The sequence below is a fragment of the Haliaeetus albicilla genome, chromosome 21, assembly GCF_947461875.1.
Source record: "Haliaeetus albicilla chromosome 21, bHalAlb1.1, whole genome shotgun sequence".
Lineage (NCBI taxonomy): Eukaryota > Metazoa > Chordata > Aves > Accipitriformes > Accipitridae > Haliaeetus > Haliaeetus albicilla.
The window spans coordinates 26513665-26532828 of record NC_091503.1 but is presented as its reverse complement, the minus strand read 5'-3'; the positions used below and the strand labels follow the sequence as shown (position 1 = coordinate 26532828).

The 19164-nt window shown below is 38.6% G+C and overlaps 1 long non-coding RNA gene across 1 annotated transcript in view; it reads right to left on the bottom strand.

Annotated features, from left to right (window-relative positions):
• LOC138690279 (uncharacterized) overlaps positions 1-19164 on the bottom strand; it is a 117821-nt gene that overhangs the window by 90981 nt on the left and 7676 nt on the right. The gene's annotated exons all lie outside the window — the stretch shown is intronic.

Genomic DNA, 19164 nt, shown 5'->3' with positions numbered 1-19164 from the left:
GAAAATGTCTTCTGAATGGCACTTTTTAGTTCTGGCTACTAGTCTCCATGTGTCTCAGTTTTACAGATCATGATAGCAGCACCAATCAGAACATTGGCAGGCATCGGAAGGGGTGAAAACAACACATGAATTTTAAACTGAGGTTGTGATCCACTGTTTAACTTGGAACCTACTCCTGATGATCTGCACTCAACAGCGGGTCTTTATCTTCTTAAATGGTAAGAAAATTGGAGATCTAAATAGGCTAATATTTCCTGTGAAGAACCACCTAGTTTGACTTGCAAGTCATTTTAGTAAGTGTTTACACTTTACAGTCAGGAGACAAATACTTTTCCTGTGACATTTAAAATTAAGGGAGTTGAGATGGCAGGAGTGGTGGCCTTTGCAGATATTCAGCCAGCAATTCTCTAATGAATCATCAGACCTGTACACTGCCATGTAGAACTAAGTTCAGTACCTGCAAATACAAGACTTTGAAAGCACAAAAGTCATGGTAGGACAAAAGCTTGAACTTCACTAAAAGAGATTTCCATACGTAGAACAAAGTTCATCACAAAAAGCTCATGGAAATATGTTCAGTGTTTCCATTACTGTACAATATCAGTAATGTAAAAAGAGTTTTACTGAGGGTCCTTTAATAATTACTACAAACAATTTGTGGTCGTATAGCAACTTCTACCTCACACACTTTGATAGATTAGTTACTTGAGCCCTATAGCACACCTGGTATTAGCAAAAATCTGAACAATATGCACATTAACTTCAGGCAAAGAAGTTCTTTCAGAAATGACACAGTGGCAGAGACAGGCATAGAGCCCAAGAAAGAAGATGAACAGGCAATTAAGCATACTGATTATCAACTCCCTGAAACTGTTTCTGCACTGGCACAGACCCTTTTAATGTGGTAGAATTAGTCCTAAATCACTGTCATTGTAAAATTAGAATTAGCCCTACAAAAAGCAAGTATAAAAAAACCAAAACCAAAACAAACCATCCTCACTAATTCTTCAATTATGAGATTAAGAAAGATTGATTTTTCAGAAAACAAAAACTACTCATAAAGAGATGTCTAGCTTTAAGTCCCTTAAAAGCCAGCTATGCTTCTCCCCGATTCTACAATGAGTAGACTTGCCAGCATCCTCCAAATCCTTCTTCCATGACTGGCACTGAAATCCTCTTTGATTTGTGAAGTCTTTGGGGACCCAGTAGCTCACCTCTTCTTCAGCACTACCATCTAAAAAAGGCTGTTGCTGCCTCCCCCTAAGAAATATCTTTATATTCAGCAATGCAAAGAGAGTAAGAAGAGTTGTTATCAATTAATATGTATAAAATGATTGAAATAACCAGGGAGCTGCTAAAGTCCTGTGTATAGCCCCCATCAGTTAATATTTAAAATAGGGACACAATAACTAGACATGATTTAGGGTTTAGGAATAAACTATTGGACAATGGGGCTTTGTAAGTAGGTAGAATGCTTATGTCAGAAAAGGTAATGGATTGTGGTCTGATCAACAAACCTTGAAGAACCACTTGGAACTGCCAAGACAGAGTAAGAAGTAGGTAAAAGGTAATTCCTACAGGGGGAGATCGCGACCACCAACTCATTGACCACCTACTCAAATGATACCACCTACTCAAAAGAAGACAATGAAGGAAGAAGACAGTCTGCGTACTAATTTACATAAGGGGCAAAGAAGAAAGAACCAATCATTAAGGAAAATAACAATGAATATGTATTAGTTAAGTATATAAGTGTGAGAATTTTTGAGACAAGGGTGTGCTGTCTTGAGACAGGCACCCCATTCATGCGCATCAATGAAATTAATTTGAAAATACCTCGACTCTTGTGTGTTATTGGCTTGGAAATGGGGTAAATGAATCCGCTTTTAGGACAACAGAGTGGGGAGAGAGAAGAATCTTCTTTGTCTCAGGTCACTGTCCTCAAAATTGATCACAATACCGCCTAATTCATCCAAGTAAGGCTTTCCTGTTAACTCCCAAGACTCAAAAGATTTGGAAGATGGGGAGAAAGGAGTAGGTCATAGTGACCTGCTAAGCGTAATTGAAATTGCATTTTTGTCCCTAATTGCTCTTTTCTTTCAGTCTTCCAACATATACATTATCTGAATTAGTTCAAAGCTAATAAAAGTAAAGCCTTCCGGTTCTGTTCAGAATCCTGGAAAGCCATCTGTAGCACAGCCTCTGAGTTGTTATATCTGCTGTTACCTCTGCTCTTTTTTCCCAAGAATTTCTGTGACTGATCTTCCAAAAATTACAAGTAATTTTCTTGAAAAGCATTTCACACACATTAGTGATACTATAATAGCTTTCTCTCCTTTCCATCTATCCACAGCATCTGAGAGGCATCCATGGGCATAGGTAGGAGAGGCAGTTGAAGAAATTGCCTCGCTCAGCCATGCAAAGAGGCAGAGAAGAATACACCTACACTTCTGTCACTCCAGTTCACTGCCAGGTACCACAGCACAGCCACCTCCTTGAGCAGTTTAAACTAAAGCCACGTTTTCATACATGCTTTAAGGTGGTGCTGTGCAAAAAAGGTGCCTCCCCTAGCACTCATCCTGTCCTTGATCCCAGTGTGCACCATCTGAAGCGACTGCATGATTGCATGATGAAACAGATCAAAATTAAAACTTAGCAGAAGAGCAGGACTGCTTCTTTTGCACTGGTATCCTGAATTGCTTTTGAATGCATTTTCTCTGATTTCCAGTTAGTCAAATATGACTACTCTGGGCAGTTGGATAATGTCTTGATTGACTTCTCAAACAATGGTTTCTGATTGCAAATGTATGATGGGTTTGAACTGCATGCACCCATATATAGTGGGCAAAAATACAGAGTTAAGTTGTGGGTAAAAATGGAAGAAACTTAGAGTTACATTTTAAAGTTAGAGTAACAACTATGAACTCTGTGGAATTTCATTATAATACTTTGCAAAAATAGTATTGCATCATTTTATAACATTTTTTAAAGTAGGTACATCCTGGTTCTTGAACTTCTTTTTATGTCCTTCACACTATGACATTAAAACATGCTGTGAACATACTGTACACTAATATTGTCCTTAAATGAGGCTGGATGACTTTCACAAATGGAAACAAATTGTTATCTGATTGTAAAGATGATCTCAACAGTGGATGTGTTTCCTGCTGTTAGCTCACTTGGAATGTTCTTGGCTGAGACTCAAGGTCATTCTAATCCTGGCAAAGCTAAAAAAATAAATTTAAAAATGCCCATTGTCTTGCCTGTTTTTATAGAGTGTAAATCCTTTTGAATGCTGTGAATTATGCTAACTCTAATTAAGTCTAACTGAGTCTAATACTACTTGTGTACATTATAATTAGAGGCAGCCTTGCTAGGGCACTGCGTTGGGACACATAAGACCTGAGGCTCTACTAACACTTCTTGAGGGCAGGGTTTGACTCACAATAATGTGGTTTAAGAGTGCTTATGTACAGGACAATCTTGATTTCATTGGAGGCCTTTAAATGCTTCTGAAACATAGTAAAGGAGAAAAGAAATAATGTTTTCCACTATTTGATGGCATTTGCATGCTGCTCTGAACCAGTATTAACAAAAAATAACTAGTCGACGTATAGGAACATACTAGCTCTGACATCACTGTCACTGAAAAGAAAGACCAGGATAGAAAACACTTATGTGGACCTTTCTCTTCTTTTTTTTTTCCCCTATTTTCCCAAACTCTACATAGAAACAAGCCAAAATCCTGAAATATTTTATCAAAAGAGATAATCTACTGACCCTAGCCTCCTCAATCTCATGCAAGTTTGGCAATTATTCTGTCAATCATTAATCATCCTTGTTTTCACTGCTAAACATGTTATCCTCAGCTTGTCCAGGAAGCCTCCTGTTCCCCTCCGTTCCCATTCTTTTTGAAGACCTACTTTTGCTGGGAAAGTTGCTGACTAACCACGGCACATTTGAAGGGAAATGGGAAACAGTTTACGGGCCCTAGCAGGAGGGCTAAAGATGATCTTGAATAGCATATCACCTTCTATTAGTGTGTCATAATTGTGTCAACCGCAGCAGGCCTGGAGAAAATAAGTATTCCTTTATTCTCTGTAGAGACTGAGCAGCCTATTTTCAGGTACTGAAAAGTACAACTTTGTGAATCTTCAAGCTGCACCACTAAAAGCTAAAAAAAGCCCTTGCTTTATTATTACACCAGTTCCTGTTCTATTTTGATCACATGGCTGAGGAAATCTTGAAGGAAAATAAAGATTACCCCTTCCCTATTTCTCTCTGAAAAGCACCATTTAATTTGGTAGACAGGAACTACATTTGTTTAATTTCTTTAGCATTCCTTCCATTGAAAAATAAAATTTAAGGTGTTCAGGTTACTGTTGTTACAACAAACAGATCTATAGGAGGTTTATGTGGTTTCTTTACATTTACACATAAGTTGTAAATTTAGCCCAGAGCTAGCTCTTTAGTAACTCTCCTTCAGAAATTAGTCCTGCTAGCTAGATTCAGTTTCAGTTCCTCAGGGTTTTTTTCTTCTAAAGAAACTACAAGAGGATAAATGAAAAGCTCTATCAGATCGATTGACATCAGTTCACAATTCACCAGTGGAAAATCTAAGGTGTATAGTTTCAGAACTGTCTATCAGTTAAGGGCTTCAAGTTAATTAAAAGTTGAAATGAAAGAAAAAAGATGTTGTTATTTTGATTACAAAAGGTCTATGCAAATCTCTGTTCTGGTGGATTCAACTGATTATCTTGAAATTTACTTTGAAGAATTTAAACAGCAAGTGCCTCAAGTTCACGTTACTTGTTGTTGGGATAAAGACTTTCTTTATATTTCAGCTTTGAGAATGGCAAAGGGGATTTACTTTCTTTAATAGACAAAGGCTGGTTTAACTTCTTGACAATGTCCAGACCCTGGTGGTTTATTTAAATTGTATTTACATGAGCACAGCCTTGAGGAAACATCACAGATTGTCAGGTTTTAGGGCCTAGGCTGTGGTGACACCTTTTGTTTAAGTATTGCTCTATTAGATGTATTCCAAAATTAGAACCGTTGTGATGGCCCTAGACTAGAGGACTTGACAAGCCAAAGACTACCTTCAAGCCCATTATGCTTTATTAGATTAATTTTAACTTCATAATACCTCAAAAAAATAATCATATAAAGGAGTATGCTACTACCCCTCTCTCAATCACCTTGTTTTTCTTCAGAAAGGCACAGAAGGCATACAAATAAAAACTGTGCTAACATAGGAGCGAAGAACAAAATTCTAAAGTCCTACTGATTAAAATTTCAGCATGGTGTTTTGCAGTTATTTTTCATGATACATATTCAACCGTAAGATCTTAATTCTTCTCTTGACAAGCAAGAAACAGGATTACTAATCCAACTTCCCCCCTGCCCCAAAACACATTCCAAATATTGTGCTGCTAGATTTCCCTCATAGCAACAAAGGGTGAAGGCAGCATAGAAGGGAACTAGATTTGCCAAATGGAGAATGTAAACAGAGCGCTTAGCAGCCTTTCAATAAAAGATAGAAAACTAATGCTTCTCTCTCTGTTCGCTCACAGTACAATACAATTGCTGCTGGTGTAAGGATTTCCAGGATTAGTACAGGAATTATGTTTCAGAACATGAAGTTCAAATCATTTTTGGAAAAAAACCAGTATTTATGTATATTTTTTTCTATCAATGTCAATCTTGTAGAAAAAATGTAATTCCATAAAAATTTGGCTGAAAAAGAAAAGAAAGAGTAAAAATATTCAAGACTGCTCAACGTACCTATTTTCTCCATAAAGACAGCAAGTAAGCAAACTTCCATTTAACACATCTATGAAAATTCCATAATTAAAGTATGCATATGGGTACAACTGCACGCTGAAATAGAAGACTGTTCAAGTACAACCTTATGGAGGTTAGACCTTTTCTTCTCCCCCAAAGTACCATATTCCTAAAATCTAACACACCCTCTTTAATGAAGCATAAACTTAAAAACAACAACAAAATGCACTTACCTTACAATTAGGTCAAACTATTTTTCCATTCCATTCCACTTAATCTGTATCAAAGTACTTCTAATGATTTTCTCTGTAAACAAGTAAGCAGCAAATTAATTCTATATATCAAGCTATGGAAAAGTTCTATTTTGTACTCTGAGTACCGTCCTTTAATACAAGAAAGTACTGAATTACAAGAAATGCTGCAAAATCCCCTGTTTCACCACTGTTAATGTTTCTGGGAATTTACTTTAATAGTAGCTATTCATAGCATGTGTTTCCTACGAATGTTAATAGCATAATAATATTGATATTTGATATTGATAATCTATTTGAAAGAGTTTGATATTGATACTGCTATATCTATATTGATTTTTGATACAAAAACCTTCAGCTTACTCCATTTTTTTTAAGAAATTTTGAATGCAAGCAGGCTGGAAACTAGCACAAAGGATCTGAGAGGAAGTGTCAAGTGTATGCCGAACTACAGACATTTTTCTTTGAGGCATGCCAGCAACCAGCAGGTATAAAGTGGTCTACAGGCAGCAGTTTATGAAAAAAAAGGCCCTGAGATGTGGAAAACAATTGCTCCTATTTCAGGTGATTGCTAGATTATAGTATTGAAGTTAGGCACCTACGTTGCTATTCATCAGAGCAAGAATCCAAAGCAAGCACACCGAAGCAAAAACACCCTACACATCTCTTCCTGCAATTTCTCTAACCTTATCCAGTATTAGAGCAGCAACTACCGTTTGTCAGACTAGTGTGCCACCAGGGATTCCAACCCACTCCTAGAAGGTACAACCTGGCTTTCAGATCGGAAGGGGGGAGTCTGGTCACCTTGGCATCGTGCTGCTCCTACCTCGGCAGAAGTACAGAAAGTAAAGCATCGAGTTCATTTGGAAAGTAGCTCGATACAAAATAGGCTTTGAGCTCCAACACAAATGCACATTAACAGGGAAGCAAGAGCTTTTGCCTCAGGTGCTCTGTAGTAATTATTCTGACCATGCTACTATTTTAGGACACAGGAAAGGTGCTTAGAGATCGCTTGCTGGTCAGTGAATGGACTAGTAAAATGAAACATAATAAACTACAAAACATTATAAAAGAGCAAAGAACGGTGTATTTTTATGGAGCTGTTTGCTGGCTTGGCAACTTAGAATAGTAGCTTTCACCATCACGATTTAACCCTGGAGCACTGAGCAAAGCACAGTCTGTATAGCCCAAACAACTCAGACATTGAAAAGAGGAAGCACTGACCTCCTCCTTCGGCCTAACACAGTTCAATTCCTTGGCTGTAGGTAGCCCAAAGGACCTAGTCCTGTTTTGGGGTTCTCTTTCCTCTTTCTCACTTTTCTTGTGTATTTTACTTCCTTTACACGCTTCCCTTGTGTGTTTTTGTTTCTATTTCTCTGCCTTTCCATCTCCATGTTATTTCTGTATCTCCCTTCTGTGGTGGTAAAATTACTAACATTTAAGATTTGAGTAGTCTGGCTAAGAAGTTTATCCTAACTAGAAGAACATTCCTTTCGACTAAAAGCTAAGAGTCTGTGATTCTTTCCAACTCCCCGCTTCTGAGCTAACACTGGGTGTGCCACTCCTGGGGGCTCCACCAAGAGCCATCTCTTCATACTGTCGCATTATTTATTATTGCTTGATTTCTTCTTAGAATTCTGGCTGTTAGCAAGCTACTTAGGGAGTCCATCCCTCCCAGAGGTTGATGCCTGCCCTTGTTAACACTGAAATGATTATTTTCCTCTCCTCTTTCTTTTTTTCTGCAACAGCATATAGGCTGGGTCTCTGCAATCACTTGGGAGAGAACAGGGGAGCAGAGGGGGAGACGCTGTCCGAATGTTCTCTCACTATGATCACAGTTAGTAAAGCTTCTGTCTGACCTGTCCTAAATGGTACTTGCGTTATTATGCACTTGGAGCCCCCAGATTCTCTGGCACTTCTTTAAACCTTTGATTACACTCTCACCATTTGCATGTGCTAGGTTTTACCAAATGATAACAGAAGCCAGCAAAAGAGAACCAGTAATTAACTTTCCCACATTTGTTCCAAAAGGCCAGTGAAGTAGGGTGAAGTTTCCCATTAATTTCCATCAGTTTCCTGAGCGTTACCTTATAGTGGAACACTTGCTGAAATCACAGTGAGAAATAAACTTTTTCCCTTTTCTTACATTGCAATGGTTTTAATCATCAAATGCTGAATTAGAAGCATTGTTGTAGCAATGGTGGTCTACAGAGATAAGTGAAGCAAGGTGTCTTGGGAGGGCTAATTATTTTTTATTTAACAAACCAATAGTTTGGGAGAAAAGATAGGCAAGAGACCAAGCACACAAACCTTTTTTCAAATCATGTTGAAACAGATTTAACATTTTTGCTCCTAGCTCCTTAAACGTTTCCCAGTTGTTCTCTCCTTCTGTTGCCTCCAGTATAAACTATTTTGCTCCACAGTAACTCATGGCTAAAATAATACAATTTATTTGCCTGATATTAATTCATTACATATGCTTTACAGGAAATTAGGGAAACTGTGTCACTAAACGTGGTAGAGCTACACATGACTTACATGATATTTACAACTGCATACACACCCATACATTTTCAAAACCATAGTCTCAACTGGGTAGTTCATCTTAACTAAAAAAGTTCACTCTCCATGCACTTAAGCTTTTGTTTGCTGATCTCTTACCATGATACATGGATGAAAAAAATGTGACAAATGATGGCTTTTTCCAATAAGACACAGAGAAGATTAAAAGCACACCTTAGTGATGATAATATTTATGTTACAGAAAGAATAGCAAGTAACATTTACCCATATCTGAATGTTTTAATTTTGCTTTTAACAACATGGTTTGAGAAAGCTTTCCAGTACATTCTCTCTTTGTTTCTTGAGCCTTTCTAACTCCTTGGGAACATGATGCATAGGTCTGTAGTCAGCATCAAACAGAACCCCCCAAAAAAGACTTTAAAATCAGAAAAATAATTTTTAATGTAGTAAATGGCAGGTGTGATTAAAGCAACACAAGTATTGCAGCAATGCTAAAATCAGTGGGCTTGCTGCAAAGGTACTTCCAAAAGTTCTATTTCTCCTTCTTTTTCCAGCTAATAAAGTGCAGATAGCTGGGCTAATTTTTCTTTCATTATGTCACCTTTGTGTTCCCTGTATACTCAGTAGAGAGAAGAAGCTATGTCAAGCATGCAGCTCCTTTTGTCCCAAATTAAGACACGCAAAATAGCTCAAGTGCCTATTCTCTCCTATTTGCCTCCTTTAGCATTAGAAGCATCTAATAAAAAAATAAATGTATAAATCATAATTAGCACTATAAGAACAACTAATTTTCCATTTCACTGACCAACAGAAACTTAATAAATAGTGTTGTTCTCTTTCCTGAGAAACAGCAAGTGGGGAAATAAGCTATGCCTTTGAAAGGGCTTCAGTGCATTGCTTTCTCCATCTCATTGACATCAGAGCAAAAGAGATTACAGGAAGAACTATACCTCCTGGCCAGCATACTTTAAAGCTAGTCTTCCCACAGAGTAACATGTAAAATAAAACCCAATCCTCTGAGTACAGGAAATCTGTCTGTTTCTAACTGATAACTACACAGTGTACCTACAACTAGAAAAGACTCTTTTCTCTACTAACTCGTAGACACTTCTGAGTTAGATTTGCACCAGTATGGTATGCTACGTTTTTCCAGTAAATTAAAGCCAGAGTTCTGAAAGTACTGCTCAAATAAGTGATGTCTTATGCAGATACAGGCAAACAATAACTTGTTTTATAAAACCAGTCAGTCACACAACTGAGAATGTACAGAGCCATGTACGGCTCTTTCACTGAGATACAAAATGTAATAAATAAAAAAAAAATCCATTGTGCAAAATAAGCTTTTCTTCTGAAACGATAGACAGTTTGGCACATTTTTTTTTAACCCATGTAAAGGTGCTTTTTCCTATTAAACTCATTTTAAGATGAGTGTGGAAAGATTTTGCTCAGCCTTAGTTATACTCATGGGGGCCTAGCTTTAAATAATGTAGCTAATTCACTGGCCTCAAGGTGCTTTGTTTTCTATTTTGAGACAGCTGAACTCCAAAAAGGTTAAGTCACTGTTAGCTGCTCTGTTAATAAAGTACACAGTTGCTATTGGTGCATTGTGCATTAGACTGCACTGTTCTTGTCTTCCAAAGAGCAGACTATTGGCTTCCCTTAGGCTCTCATGCCCCCATATGTTGAACTCTAGAATATCAGTTCTTCACACTTAGTCTTGTAAAAGCTTGGAAACACTTGTGCCACTGTGCTTACAGTTACCTTCTCAATTAGGAAAAAAGATACAATCAAGTCACAGGATGTTGTTATTTACATGGTGTCCTGGTTTTGGCTGGGGCAGAGTTAATTTTCTTCCTAGTAGCTGGTACAGTGTTGTGTTTTAGATTTAGTACAAGAAGAACGTTGATAAACTGATGTTTTACTTGTTGCTAAGTAGTGCTTATCCTAAGTCAAAGACTTTTCAGTCTCCAATGTTTTGCCAGGGAGGAGGTGCACAAGAAGCTGGGAGGCAGCACGGCCAGGACAGCTGACCCGAACTAGCCAAAGGGATATTCCATACCATGGAACGTCATGCTCAGTATATAAACTGGGGGGAGTTGGCTGGGAGGTGCTGATCGCGGCTCGGGATTTGGTCAGCGGGTGGTGAGCAACTGCATTGTGCATCACTTGTCTTTTCTTGGGTCTAATTTCTCTCTCTTTTTGTTATCTCCCTTTTCATTACTATTTTTTTTTTTTCAGTTATTAAACTGTTCTTATCTCAACCCACAAGTTTTACTTTTTTTTCCAATTCTCCTGCCCATCCCACTGGGGGGGGGGGGAGTGAGTGAGCAGCTGTGTGGTGCTTAGTTGCTGACTGGGGTTAAACCACGACACATGGATAGAACAAATGTCGGCAGTTATTCACCCAATTCACCCAAGCAGAAGTTATTCAATTCAATGTTAATATTAAAAGTAACTTTTTAGTTCCTATTTATCACTCCTAAAATATACAAGTGTTGGTAGGAGCAGAAATCAGATCCAGCTAGGAAACCCGATCTATTATTCTTCATTCTTTTTTCTTAAGAGAAAAATATAAATTCCCCCTTGTACAAGTAAGTTGGGGAATATCTGTCTTTGGTACAATTTCCTATTTAATATGGCTTGACTCAAAACTAATTCATAAAAATGACTTATGATGTAATGAAATCCTGCATTGGAATCTTTGCAATTTTTGGAACAACTTGCCCTTAGTTTCAATAATTTCTGTAAGTTATAGTTTTTTATTAATTCATTATTTTATTGTTTTATTAACAGCTTAGTTTATTGTTAGCTACTACAGGAATTGTAGTTTAGACTTGTAGAATTTTTAAGTTGTGCTTGCTTTCTTTTAAAGCTGTAGAGAATTTTCTTACATCCATTAGCAAAGCATCAAGTCATGTCACATTGCTGCAAGTCCACCAGACTATTAATTTTAAATTGCACTGAGTACATTCTCAGATACTGGTTTTTAATCAGATATTAAAAAAAAATGAAATTAGAGAACTCCAAGGATAATTCTCAAGTCTGTAATTAGTGGTCAGATTCAGCACAAAAATTTACTATGACCTGGACAAACAGCCTTGACTCAACAACATCCTGCTTCAGTAATATGAAAAGTATGCAGGGGAAACCAAGTTTGTGGTCTCCTCTGCACTCACACTTGGAACATATATGTATGTTTATCCATCTGGTTGATTCCAAAACCTTCAAATCCATTATTTTATATCTCACTTCCTTCTAGACAGTGACATTTACTTCTGTACAGTGGATCATAACAGGATCCACTGTATAGATCATCACAAAAACCTCCAATGAAAGCAAGAAAGTCACATTCTGTATAGTCCTCGGTTCAGTGAGCTCATATATGTGTTAAAGAATATGGGATTAAAAAATAGAATTAAGCATTAAATAGCACTCAAATGTACAAGAAGCTAGAACGGAGAAACAAGATCTATCTGTAAAGAAAGGCCATTTAGAGGGAATATGATTATGTATAACCACAGGTCAGTCAGGATGGAATTATATATACTTTCTTTCATAAGGAGTAAAATTACCTTTCTTCTAGGTTTGTAAGTGAAAAAAAAAAATCATCCCACTCATGATTCAGAACAGAAGTTAAAGGGTCCCATAGACTTTCTAACGGAAGACAGGCCGAGACGAACTTCCTCTGCCAGCTTCTGCTCATTTAGTCCAGTGTCAGTTCCACAGATCAGAAAAGATTCACAAAACTAAACTGCACACTATACTACATTCTGAAAAAAAAAAAAAAAGAAACTCAGTCTATCATCTGCCCCAATATTTTAACTGAATACTTGATTTTATGAAGCTGTCTTCATAAATGCAGTACAGTAATATTTGTGTTAATAAAGACAGGTAACAACCATTTCTCTACAATCAAATCATATCATATTTTCTCAGAAAGAAGTTTAAAAGAAAATAAAACTACAGAAGTTAAAAAGCTGAAGTTGTTAGAATTGTTCTTATAAGAACACAAGAGATTTCAAGATAGCTGCTAAGAAGTTTGAAATTTCAAAAGCCAGGATAAAATGCCAAAGAAGATCAATAAGGTGGGAAAGGCTTAGAAAGGAAGACTACAGTCTTAGGGCTAGATTTGTGTCAACATCCCTTAACAGTGGACAATGCAAAGTGGACAGTGGCCCTAGAGCAGGCACATCAAATATTACAAGCTAACTGGTATCGTGAAGAAAAACAGTAAAGGCAGTACTCTACTGTTCTTTTTCTCTTGGATGGCCAGCTACTTTTATTGAGAAGCCTCTGAGGCACACTTCATGTCATGGCCAGAATCAGTTCTTAAAGAAAAAAACACAAGAGGGAAGGGAGGTCCATATTTTAAAACAGTATTTAAGAGATGATATGTGTTCCACATCAAATATTTTTCTGGAAATAAGGTCACTGTTTAGTATGTTGGAAAAGTAGGAAGATCAAGACACGTCATTTAAAGGGTAAATGTGTCAAACCAGGTTGCTTTCTCCAAACACTTGGTATTGGAAATTGCTTTCCAAAATGCCTCGTATGTTTTAACAGAAAAGTTACCTGTGAACCACTAAACTCTAACTGTGTTACCAAAGCCCGTGATAATATAAAGAATCACTATAAAAACTACTTGGAAAAGCCTGATTGCCAAAAGTTTTGTTTATAGTTACCAGTTAATCTTATCTAGATTCAAGTAGTAAATAAATTTTTCATAGAAAATGTGAAATGCAACTTCTAGATGGAAAGTAATATCCACATTTTTCAAAGTGCAGCTTTGAGCTGTGCCTTTAATAGCACCTTGCCAAATGCCAGTCTCACGTATGATGAGAGAAGGTAGGCGAAGGTCAAGAGAGATTTTGATCATACTGAAATAATTCTGAAATAACTAAAGTCAATGCAGTTATACTGACACATCTGGATGCACAATACATTTGCTTTAAAGGCTTATAAACACTTATTTTCTTTTATTCTTGTATTTCATTGTAAATTCCACATATGTATAACATATGAAGGCTGAAGAAACAGAATTCACTTCTGTGGGATGCTCCACACTTGATGCTTTACCTTTCATAAAGCTCTAAGTCTATAACCTAAATCAGCTGTTTTGTAAAACCCATCTGCATCCTAGTATAGTGGAGTACTGAAAAATTAAGCTGCAGGCTGCTTTTGATGGACCAATTGCAGGCCTTTCAACATCCTTACAGCAGACACGTGGTAGCTCACGGATGAATACACTGAACATGCTATGGAATCTTTGTGTCACTGTTTCAGACATGGGGGCTATAGGGTTACCTAGCTGCAACACGGCAATGTAATGCTTTCCTTCCCAGGGGTGTTGCAAACCACATGATATCATTTAGACACATGCTGATACTCCTGGCTAAGACCATCTGTTTACAAAGTGGGTCAGAAGGTCAAATCTGCTTTTAATATCCTGTTGATGAAACTGTGTTCAAAATAGAGTTAAATATATTTAGCGCCAACTCTTTATAAGAAAAGAATATAGCCGCTTCAATAAAATGTATTCTTTCAATGTTAATACCTTTCACTAAATTTTTCTCAAGTCATTTTGTCTGTACAAATCAAATATGCTTTACAAAATAACTCACTACACGTTGTGTTGAGAAAATATTAGAAAGAACACCAAACCACAGCCCTCAAAAAGTCATACATAATTGTATATTCACCAAGAACAGGCAATTAATCCAATGAATGAAACAACAAATAAAACATAAGAAGCATTGGAATGAATATTACAATGGAGATTCCTTTCTATTCAGAAAGTGAGCAATCAGAATATAGTAAAACCAATACTACTCATTTTTTAATGTCTCTATGAATTGGAAACTGCTCATATTTAATTCCTAGGCAAAGTAGAGAACTGAGAAGTTTATTACCTCACTATGCATACAGAGCTGTTCTGTTTTGGGACTGCCTACTCAACAGATTGTGAGGTTTTAGAAAATTCTAAACATATATTCTATAGGAGTTCCTGAATACCAGCTTGAATTAAAAATGTATCACAGATATAATCTTTAAAATAATCTCAGAAATTTTTATAGGGGAAGAAAGGTGTTTGTATTTGATATTCCCCACCAAGTGATTTTTTTATATGTATAATCTCTATAATGTCCATGGCTTTTTGTAACCAATTAGGCTCAAAAATCTTCTTTCGTGCCTTCCTAAAAAGTCTGAATTTCAAATGTAACCATTACATCTACTAATTTCATTGGAAACTGCTGTAGCTTTTCTCTTTTTTTATTGCTGCTGTTAAATAGGACAAGTGTTTTCAAATAACTAAATGTGGATTGAGAGCCCAATATTGCATACCTGTGATATAAAAAGCCTCATCAAATAGAAGGGAAATTTTAGTTTCCGGTTTCTTTCTGCAGCAACAAAGCTTGCCGTCATTCCCCTATCTCATTGAGGGCCCACCAATTGCAGACATGGCCAGTCTGGGAACATTATCCAGAATCATTCATAGGCCTACACCTTGAATTAAGGCAGAAGGAAAAAGGAAAGGGGCAAAGGAGGGGGGAAGGGAAAGAGGGGAGAGGGGGAAAGGGGGAAAAAGAGGAAAAGGGGGAAAAGAAGGGAAGAGGAAGAAAAGGGGAGGGGGGGAGGGAGGAGAATGGGTGAAAAAGGGAAAGGGAAAAGCACAAAGGAAAACCAAAAAGAAACCAAAAAAGGAAGCTGAGGAATGCACCAATTACACAGCATTCAGGACACATTGTCCCTGAAATTTACTCACTTTGCCATAAAATGCAGATAATATAACCTGTGCATTAGATGGGCCTTCTGAGGCTCAGTGAACTAAATGCCTGTCAAGTATCTTTCAGATGTTCAACAGAAGGTTCTGTATGGACAAAAAAAGACAGTAACTTGCTGGTTGTGTTCCATTCCACTTCCTGCTGTCACCTCAGGAGAGCCACTCCTCTCCCAATTTATACTTATGCCTAACCTTACTCCATCCCAGGTGCAGAATCCAGCATTTGTTCTTGTTAAATTTCATGCCATTGATGATTGCCCAATGCTCCACTCTATTCAGATCCTTCTGCAAGGCCTCTTGTCCCTCAAGACAGTCAACAGCACCTCCCAGTTTGGTACCATCAGCAAACTGGCTAATGGTGCATTCAACTGCTGCCTCCAGATCGTTGATAAATGTATTGAACAGAACTGGCCCTAGAATTGAGCCCTGAGGAACACCGCTGGTGACCGGTCGCCAGCCAGGTGTAGCCCCCCCATTCCCTACAACCCTTTGAGCTCTGCCCTTCAGCCAGTTCTTCACCCAGCGCACGGTGAACCCGCTCCTCTCACAGCTGGACAACTTGTCCAGAAGGATGCTGGGAGGGACAGTATCCAAAGCCTTACTGAAACCCAGAAGAACTACATCCACCGCCTTCCCTCCATCCACCAGGCAGCTGACCTCATCACGGAAAGGTACCAAATTAGTTAGACAGGACTTTGCCTTTGTGAACCCATGTTGACTGTGCGTTACGCTTTAAATGCTTTTCAATAGTACTCAGTATAATCCGTAATTTTTCCGGGAACTGAGGTTAGACTAGCAGGTCTGTAGTTCCCTGGCTCTTCCCTCACACCCTTCTTGTGAATTGGAGCAACACTGGCGACCTTCCAGCCAGCAGGGACCTCCCCAGACTCCCAAGACCTTTGGTAGATGATTGAGAGGGGTCCTGCCGTAACGTCCGCCAGCTCCTTCAGCGCTCTGGGATGAATCCCATCAGGCCCCACGGACTTGTGAACATTCAGCTGGTACAGCTGGTCCCTTACAACTTCGGTGTCCACAAATGGGAAGTCACCGTTCCCACACTCGTGGTCCTCCGACTCAGGGGACCGGGCAGTCCAGGGTCTGTCAGTATTATTAAACACTGAGGCAAAAAAGCATTGAATGCCTCCACTTTTTCTTCATCCCTATTTGTCAGGTGACCATGTTCAACAAGTACCAGTCCAATGCTTTCTTTAGACCTCCTCTTGCTATTAGCACGCTTAAAAAAGCCCTTCTTGTTGTCTGACACAACACTGGCCAGTTTCAACTCTAACTGAGCTTTGGCATTTTGTGTCCTCTCCCTGCATGTGCAAATCATGGCTCTGCAAGCTTCCTCAGAAGCCTGACCTCACTTCCAGAGATCATACAAATTCTTTTTCCTCTTGAGCTCCATGAGGAGTTCCCTGTACAGTCAAGCTGATCTTCTGCCTCGCTTGCTTGACTTAGATCACGATGGGATTGCCTGCCTCTGTGCTTTTAAAAGGTGGAAAGGTGTGCTTTTAAAAATTTTCATACTACATTGTGATTCATTGCACATGAATTATCACAGAGCCCAGGCCAGCAATGGGCTCCCTGATTTGCAAGGTGTTCCTGTGATGTATGGTGCGGATGTCAGAGATGTTCTGTATCCTGTTTAGAAAAGCTGTCCTGCTTTTGAAAGGGTGTTTGGAAATTGTTAAGACACGCACTAGCAGCACCACTCAAGATATTGCAAAAAATGTGTTTGGACATGTTTTCAAGGTTGTCAACCTTGGAAACACCATCAAATCAGGAGGTTTCAGGACTTGCTTTTATTCAAAGAAAAAGCCTTAAAAGAAAGAGCTGTGTCATGCCCCCAGAGGAAATGTCCATCCCAGCCCTTTAAAAGAAAAAGCAAGGTTAGGTGCTGGACAGCAGTCTGACCAGGACAAGAAGAAAAAGAATAACAATCCAGGCCAAACAGTGCAAAAGAGACAGAAAACCAGACAAGGAGATCCCTTTCTGCCTCTACAAAAAGGAAATATATTTTAAAGGGATGGCTTTGGTTCATGGCTGCTCAGAAGAATGTACCAAATAGAAGCTGGATTTGTTTGAAGTGTCCCCAACACACACCAGCATTGAGAAATCCCTGTTTATTGAGGTGTCTCCACTTTCCACTGTTGTAGAGTCTGCCCCTCCGGACTCCTTCACAGCTGGGAATGCTGAAGGTTACATAGACACGAACAATACTCTGCAAGATTCTAAAAGCTGACAGGTCCAACCTCAGAGCCGGTGAAGCCGTGGGCCTCATTAATTACCTGCTGGCCCCTGTTTTCAGCCAGATAAATATTACGCTGGGGGATTGACTGATAAGCCAGAGCAACAACCGCTACCCCTACTGCACCTTCACCGAGTTGCTTCCCAACCTCAGCTGTGACATGCTGTCCACGCACTTACCCGTGGGGCGGTTGTACAAAGACTCAGTCAGGCAGCATGAAGCAGTTGGGCTGGATGGTACAGGTAACGAGGGGCTGAGGCAATGCTCGGCCGCGACAGCCCAAAATAGAAGGATTGAACTGTTGGGACCCCTCCACAGCAACCTCCTCTTTCAAGACAAGATTTTGTTGGACAACGTGGATGTAGAAATTAAGCTGGTAAGCAGCAAAGGCAGCTTTTGTTAAAGGAGCTCCTCAGCAGCAGAAGCCTGCGAGCTACCCCTGCCTTGCTGTTTGTTAAGAACATGCTGGTGATGCCTGGCGTGCGTTTGAGGCATGCCGAGGTATTATTTACAGCTAACACTAAATACCCACTGGACTGAGTGGCACGGAAGTGTTCAGCCTATGACCCAGCAGTTGTGTCAGCAACCAGGAAATTTTGTTACTCCAGCTGTGAGGGTACTACATTTCCACCAGCCCCACATCCCACTTTCCAGAAAGCTACAAGGACCACACCAGTCATATGGTAAAGCTCAAGCTGGTGTTTTGTGGACACATTCTGGCTCTGGCATTGCTGGGCAGCATGATGTAGAAGACCTAATTTTGTGATTGCGTAACTGGGTAATTTGCACTGAAATCAGGTGCATCTTAATAACAAGTCTACAAACATTCAGGAAAAAAAAGTATATACAATAATTTTGTCTTCAAATGAAAAACAAAATTTGCATTATATGAAGGAGCAAAAAGGAAAGATTATATTTAACAAATGGGAGAAAATTGTTCTGAAACCCACAATAATTGGCTAATAGCTTTAGGATAAGTATTATTACTGAAAACTAATTCTGTCTTAGAAAACAAAATTACTGGATTTTAATTTGACCTCACGACATGTAAATTTTCAGCAACAGATATTTAAATAAAACTTCATGTAAATATTTTCCCCTTAATTTCAGCCAAAGCTGAAATACTTATATTAAAATTATTGTGGGGAGAATCTATTTATAAACATATTATTTTAATTAAACAAATTTCTTTTGTGGTTTGGATGGTTTTCTTCCTTCATGAAGGCTAATTAAATAGATCATAAACAGAAGAAACAAACTGCAGTTAATAATTTGTGCAGTAAATGGCTATCAGATATCTTTTTCCATAAATCTTGCTCATGTTTTTTTCCACAGAACATAAGCCATACCTGAGCAGCCCAAAAATTCAGTATCTAGACCTTCTGCCTTATAAAACCAGCTTTAAGAGAACAGAAATCACTATTCACATCCATTGCATTTTACCTTCTTGGTCAGATGCAGTGGGCTAATGCTTTTCAGGGTAAGGGACTGGAAATGTTTTCCAGGAAAAAAAAAAAAAGAAAGCAAGCAAAATATTACTTTACAGGGTTCTTGCAGTTCATGTGTTCCCT